The sequence below is a fragment of the Hydra vulgaris genome, chromosome 12, assembly GCF_038396675.1.
Source record: "Hydra vulgaris chromosome 12, alternate assembly HydraT2T_AEP".
In the NCBI taxonomy this organism is placed as follows: domain Eukaryota; kingdom Metazoa; phylum Cnidaria; class Hydrozoa; order Anthoathecata; family Hydridae; genus Hydra; species Hydra vulgaris.
In genome coordinates, this window is record NC_088931.1 from 75,091,434 (window position 1) to 75,099,559 (window position 8,126).

Here is an 8,126-nt window from a genome sequence, read left to right on the forward strand (position 1 = left end):
ATATATATATATATATATATATATATAATACTATATATATATATATATATATATATAGTATATATATATATATATATATATATATATATATATAATACTATATATATATATATATATATATATAGTATATATATATATATATATATATATATATATATATATATATATATATATATATATATATATATATATATATATATATATATATATATATATATATATATACAGTGTTTTTGATAAATTTTGTCTCAAACATTTTTTTTTACATATATGTAAGAAAATACTTAGAATAAAAATAAAAGTGCTACCGCTATGTTTGATATATAATATAATAGAGGAAGTGAAACTCTATTATAGAGTACCTTAATTTTTTTTTACAGAATGTTTATTACTCATTCTATACCAATTAACACAAAAAAGTTAATTGATAAGCTTGATTTTATTTTATTCATAAATTTAGACACACAATCAAAAAAGTCTTATATCTTGTTAATTGATAGTTAATTAGTAGTTTTTCTCCCATATTTCTCAATAATAGGGCTAAATTAATTGATTTTGTCAAAAAACCTTATATAAATATGACTTAATTGGAATTAGTTAATCATTATTGAATAAATAAACAAAAGTTAAGTTAGTTTTGCACTAAAAAGACGCAAAAAATGGGCAAAAGACGTATCACTCAAGGTGAAAGGTGGCAAATTATTGCTCACATCAATGAATAAACCAAAAGTAATAGAGAAATCGCTAGGTTAGTTGGAGTTTCTGAGAAATGCGTTCAGACAACGAAGCAAAACTTCTTCACACTGGTGGTGCCAGCGAGAAAACGAGGCCCGGTAGACCCTTGTCAACCACCAGAAAGGACAATAGTGCCCTTTTTAGAGCTGTCAGAGCTAATCTAAGAATTAGTTACAAAGAGTTGACCACAGAATTCAATACAACGCGAAATACATCTATTTCTCAAAGCACAGTCCGCCAAGTACATATCAAATACAAGATTGGAGTCTACTCTGCTTTGAAGAAACCGCTCCTGCGCCCATATGATAAAAAAGGAGACTAAAATGGTGTCGTCAAAGAAGGTATTGGACAATAGAACAATGGAAAAACATTATGTGGAGTTATGAGAGTAACTTTGAGCTTATCAATCGCAAATCTAACATAACAGTCAAAAGAATGGCGCCAGGTACATTAGACCAATTGTACAAAGTGGAGGAGGATCAGTAGGAATCTGGCCATGCTTCAATTACAAAGGTGTTGGTATGTGCCAAACATACACCGGAAGAATCAACTCCAGAATATGCGTAGAGGTACTGGAAAACAACCTAATTCTATGAATTGACCTGCTAATGCTCAATGATAAAACATGGAAACTTCAACAAGATGGCGCTACTCCACATACTGCATACTATACAAAAGAGTGGTTCAACGATAATAATATCAAGACAATACCGTGGCCTCCATATTCACCTGATTTTAACCCTATTGAAAACATTTGGGCTTGGATTGACCGTGAATTGGCAAAGGTTCAAATTTCCACACTTGACCAGCTGAATGACGTCCTTAAGGAGACCTGGTATTGGGTCCCAAAAGCGATGTGCAAAAATCTTGTTGAGTATATGCCTAGAAGAGTTCTTATTTGTATTAAACCAAAAGGCAGATACACAAAATATTGGTTGGTTAATAAAATACGCCTCCTCATGTATCATGCGTCAAAATTCATGAATATTTTTATTTGTCTTATTTTTTTAATACCATGTAGTTGTACCTAATTATTACTTAGTATTTGTATTTTTTCTGTTAATTATTTTTAAATTTTGCATTCTGTATGTATATATCTAATAAATAGAAAAAAAACTAGACCAAAATCTTTTTTCGATATTGTTTTATCGTTAAAAAACTAAAAATTTCTATTCTCAAATATGAGTGCATCTAAATTTATGAAAACCACTGTATGTATATATATATATACATTTATATATATATATATATATATATATATATATATATATATATATATATATATATATATATATATATATATATATACAGTATCGGACAAAACGAGTGCAACCAAATAATGCTAATTTAGTTTCTTTATATAAAAGTGCTTCATTTTTTCAATTTAGAGAAATAACTATGTAACTGTTTAGAGACAAAGTTCTTCAAGTTTTATTCATCACAAAGTTCATTATTTGTACACGAAAAGTATTAAATTAATCAAAAGTATTAAAAAAAGTTGATTTCCTTCTGGACAAAACAAGTGCAACTCGACAAAATCTTGACCAAGCTGTATTTCGCTATCAATATTTCGTGGCGAATCCTTTGTTGTCGATCACAGCCTTGCATCTTCGAGGCATAGATTCGATCAGGTGATCAATGAAACTTTGTGGAATCGCTGCCCAGGCCTTTTGGATTTGTTCAAACAGTTGATCCGTATTACGAACACCTTCACGATTAATTCTGCGGTTGACGATCTCCCACAGGTTCTCGATAGGGTTGAGATCCGGAGATTGAGGCGGCCATTCCATCACCGATAGGTGGTTGTCTTGAAACCACTGCTTGACTGCTTTTGCAGTGTGTTTCGGATCGTTGTCTTGCTGAAAAACCCATTTTATTGGTATATTCCATTCAGCATGAGGTAACATAACATCTTTCAGGATATTTTTATACATGAAACGGTCCGATATTCCATCGTTTCGATGTATTGGACCTAGACCGTTAGAAGAAAAATACCCCCAGACCATTACATTACCTCCGCCATGCTTCACGGTCTTATGGCGCAGTTTTAGGCGCAAGTAGATACGAAAGTGCCTGCCGTTACTCAAGGAAATAAATGCTCTAAATGTATACAAACTAAATATATACCATAACTTGTTATTTATGTTTAAACTTCAAAATGAAATGATTCCAAAAAATTTTTTTAAAAGTTTCACTCGAATTAATCATAAATATGAAACAAGACATTCAATGAGTAATTACTACATCCCACTAACATCACTCAAAAAATCTGACTTTTTGACTATATGCCGAAAAGTCAGATTTTTTGACCACGCTTGTGGAATTCGGTTCTTGACGAAAATATGAAAAAAATAAAATCTATTGCTACATTTAAAAAAACTATAAAAAGACACTTACTAAATTTAAACATTACGCACATTCTCTCATTTTTTTTAAAAAAATTGAAATAATTTTGTATTTTTAATTTTTTATGTACTTTATTTAATTTTAATATTGTATCGAATATGTATATGCATATGAAGCGAATTTTTTTTTTTTTTTTTTGTTTATTGTCTTTAATATGTATACGAATATGTACAGATTTGTAATTTTTTACTTGTTATTTTATATTTTAACTTTTTCTTAAATTTCTTCTTTTTTTAACTTTAAGTTCTTTTTTAACCTTCTAAAATTTCTAACCAAATTTTTATTTTTTTTTAAACTTATTAATTTCACTCTATAATATTGGAAGATGTAAAATTTAATTGTATTTTTTTGTATTTCACAAAGGGGCTTGATGATAAGTCATTTTGACTTCTACTTGCCCCAGTCAGTTTGTAATTATATATATTTGTTTAAATTTTATAGATAACATTGTAAAATGTGTAAAATGACGAAAATAAAATAAAAATCGAGGCGTTTTCCGGCCGGTCGACGTACACGGCAAATGCCATCGCTCCCAATGATGTTGAACTTCGATTCATCACTGAACAGGACAGTTCGCCATTTCTGCACATTCCAGTCAATATGAGATGTAGCAAACAGGAGTCTTTTCTTCTGGTTTTTTAGTGAAATCAGTGGTTTCTTTGCAGGGCGTCGAGAAAACAATCCGGCTTCAACAGCACGTCGTCTGATTGTTCGGTCTGATACAGGCAGCTCTAATTGCTTTTGTATCTCAACTGATAATATCGAGGGGTCCTTTTTGACGGATCTGACGATCATAGAATCCTCTCTAGAAGTGGTGGAACGCGGCCTTCCACCTTTGTTATCTGCTTCCAACTTCCCTGTAGAACGATATTTGGAACATAGTCTTGATACGGTCCATTTTTTCACGCGATGTTTATCACAAATACTTTTTTGTGATATTCCACTTACGTAATCGCCAATAATTTTCTTTTTTAGTTCCAATCCAAGACTGTCGGGAGCCATTTTTGCACTTGAAGTCATAAAATTAATAAAAATAAATAATCACGCTTCTCAATGCTTACCGTGTTACATTTACCTTGTGATGATACAATAATGCTCTGTGAAACACAACGTCTTGGTTGGATGTGGACTGTATTGATGTAATGAAACACTTGTTGTATTTCATTTCTTGTATTGATGTTCTTCGATAAAACACTTTGATAAAACTCACTTCGATAAACTGTCTTGATAATTCTGACTGATTGACTTCTATATACTGACTGAATTACATGTCTCTTATAAATGAACCTGTGTGAACCTGTTCTGGAAGATTCTAGATGCTTCTTTTCGATGCTTCTGGAAACTTCTGGATGGTTCTGGAAGCTTCTGCATGCTTCTGGAAACTTCTGGATACTTCCTTTAATTATTAAAAAACTTCCGTGACGTTGACACGGACCAGACTTAAGAAAATGAAACAAACCAAAAAAGTTGCACTCGTTTTGTCCGCTGCAAAATGAAATTTTGCAGCGAACAAAACGAAATTCTGTCAACGAAATTCTGCCTGTGTGCTGTCACCTGTCAGCTGATTGCTCATGTCATGGCATGCTATGACTCCAGACTCCTGAACTGTTTGCTGTGGTAGTATAGTTCGTTTCGTTTTTAAGACATGTAAAATTAGGAACACTTTTTAGCATTATTCGATGTTGGTTGCAAATGTTTTGTCCAATACTGTATATATATATATATATATATATATATATATATATATATATATATATATATATATATATATATATATATATATATATATATATATATATATATATATATATATATATATATATATATATATATATATATATATATATATATATATATATATATATATATATATATATATATATGTTTGGGATGCAACAAATATTTTGCTAATTCAATATATTGTATCAATCAGTTTCGACATGATAACGTATTGACCCAGATCGATTCTTCTATAAAAAAAATTTTCGTTTCCAGCCTTAGCGTGCATTTATGATTTAAATAAAAATAACTGTTGTTTTTAAAGCTGGTAAAATCTTTGTGTTGCCAAATTATATGAAATATGATACTTTGCTACTAATTTAAGCTATTAAAACTATTTTTTAAATGGGCGACAAGAAATTAAAGTATTGTTTTGAGTGTTCTTTTTGAGTACCTACCAAGTATTTATGATGCAAACTAGAATTTGCTTTTTAAATATATTTTGAGTTATTCATTAAAAACAGTATCAAAAATGTTGTTGCATCCCTAATATACATATAATATATACATATTAAATGTTTATAGATAATATTATATATATTGTATATGATATTATATATAATATATACAATAATATTAGGGGGGTCCAAAATTGTTTTTTTTCAGATTTTTTGTAGTTTAACCACTTTTTTTTAATTAATTTTTTATGCTGATTTCGAATTTCACAATGTTTTACTTCATTATCAATATTTAGCCTTCTACTTCAATTTTAATAAAAGTGATTATTTTGACAAAACAATTTACTGTTAATTTAAATGAAATCATTTATTTTCAAATATAAGCGATGTAAAACACATGGTAAATTTTTTTTTCATTTTATTAATAAAACATTTAATCACTATGTCTAATTATAAATAACACAAAAAATTAGACATTGCACATCATCAAGATAGTCTAATATTATTAATAATTTGTTTCGACCTCTATTGAAAGTGCGAAAAAACTTTGTGGAAGTCATCGTAGGTGATTGTGGATTGCTGTGATGACTTTCCAAGTAGAACCTTCAAATTAGTAGCATATTCTTCTATAGACATAAGACGGCGCTTTTTTGTATTTTTATCAAAAATCATGATTTTAAATAGAATTGATTTCCGTGGCAATGACCTACTTGTATCTCTAAAATAAATTGCTTTATTCTTCAATCGTCTTTGGCATTTTATCAGATCTTGCTCTTTTTCAATATATTCACAGACATCTGATCCACTCGTAAATGGGTCGCCTTGTAGTTTTAAACAAGTTAAAATAGAATTTCTCCTGAACGCCTGATGTAAAGCTTGTTGTTCTTTTTTAGTTAAGCCGCTTTGTCTCAGTTGAATCTGTCGCTAGTTCCAACTGTATTCTATACTTTCAATTTTTCTAACAATAGGACCCATTTTCAAAAAATAGTTCTAAAAAAACCATTTTCCAAAATAGTTTTTAATTATTTGAATCTTCATTTCTTAAATGGTTTGAATATCTTAAGAACATTACCACGTGAAACTGTTGAAAGTGACGGTTTTTTTCGAAGTCGATTGCTATGAGTTCCACACTGACGCTCAAGTTCAATATTATTTGTAACTGTTTTATCTACTCTAACGACTTGATTAAAAACATAATACTCATCAGGTAATCGATCATTATTTCTTTCTCCAAACCCATAATGTTTTCCTCTTTGGTGTTGAAGAACTATAGCTAAACTTTGCCGAACTATATTTGCAAGAATAATGTAATCATCAAAGTTCTTTGATGCGTATTTTCGAACTACATCAACAACTTCTAAGCCATAATCTTCTTTATTGAGATTTTCAAAAAGCCTCTTTGATACTCCTTGAACACATGGCTCCTTAAATTCAAAGAATTGTTCATTTATGACATCATTAGATAAGCTTGCATACATCTTGCTAAAGAATATTTGCAATTTAGAATACGTGGCTTTACCTTTAGTAATACAAAAAAATGGTAAAATAACTTGCATTCCAAAAGCTGCTACCACGACTAAAGTAACTATAATGTAATCAAAATTTATAGAATCTCGGACTAAACAAGCAAGTTTATTTGTGATATATTCATGTTGGTCTAAAAACTCCTTAAAGTCGTCCCAGTGATAGCAAACCATAGAAGAACATTTCGAAAGACATTCAAATCGAACATCTTTAAATTCAAAGAAAAAATATCTTTGTTTTTACGCTGCATAAAAGTTTTAAATTCTTTATGATAATTCCATGGTTTTTGAATAAAACTTGAACCAAACAAGTTTAGTACCCATGATAGAAAGGTTAAGGATAACGTTTCCGTACTTTTGTTAATAGATATATCTAACAGAAAGCCTTTGAAAAGGTTATCCATATTCATTTCATTTTCAATTTGGTTTAGAACTTTTTCAATAGCTCTGTCAAAACCTAAAGCTGTATGTGAAGTGCAAAACAGTTGACAAGCAGGATTTTCTCTATCGAGTATATCAGCTGTGATTTTAGATACTCCTATATTATGAACAGTACTGTCAGTCATATGAACATCTACCTTCTGGTATAGTTCTTCTGAGGTGTATTTTGAGGCTTCCTGTAACATTTCGAATGTTGTTTTTATTCCATCTGCAATATTTTCTGTAGTTTCTGAAGCAATTGCTAATGTAGGCAAAGGAAAATAATATTCTCGGTTAATATGTAAACCAAAAGGCGCAAAAGTCCCAACATGCTTTCGAGTAGTAGAGTCAGTTGCGTGAGTTATTATATCGCCACTATTTTTAGCTTGAACAACTCTGTCTGCAATCAAGCCGAGAGAATACGCGTGGATCTGTTTTAGTTTTTTACGTATGTCACTGCGTGTTGGGAGTGTGTTTGAATCAATAAATGTGTACTCAATAGCTTCACAATCATTTTTATCGTACTTAGATATACGGTCAGTTTCATCTGGGATTTTCCATTTTGTTTTAAAATTTGTTTAAAAATTTGATTGCCGATTACTTTCAGTGCAATTTGCATTTCCCTCATCGAGAATCCTTCTCCATCTAACTCTGCACATGCATGGTAGATATCACTTAAGACTAAGTTTTTTGATTGTCGCACATTAGGTGGAACATAAGTATTGTGAGAACTATCTTCAAATATCAATTTTGGTTTTGATCTCGTCATGTATGCCAGTTTTGGTTCACTTACATCGACAAACATAACTCTCTTTTTTTGAATTGGTTCAGTGTCTTTTTCAAAGAACTTATATTCATTTTTTGT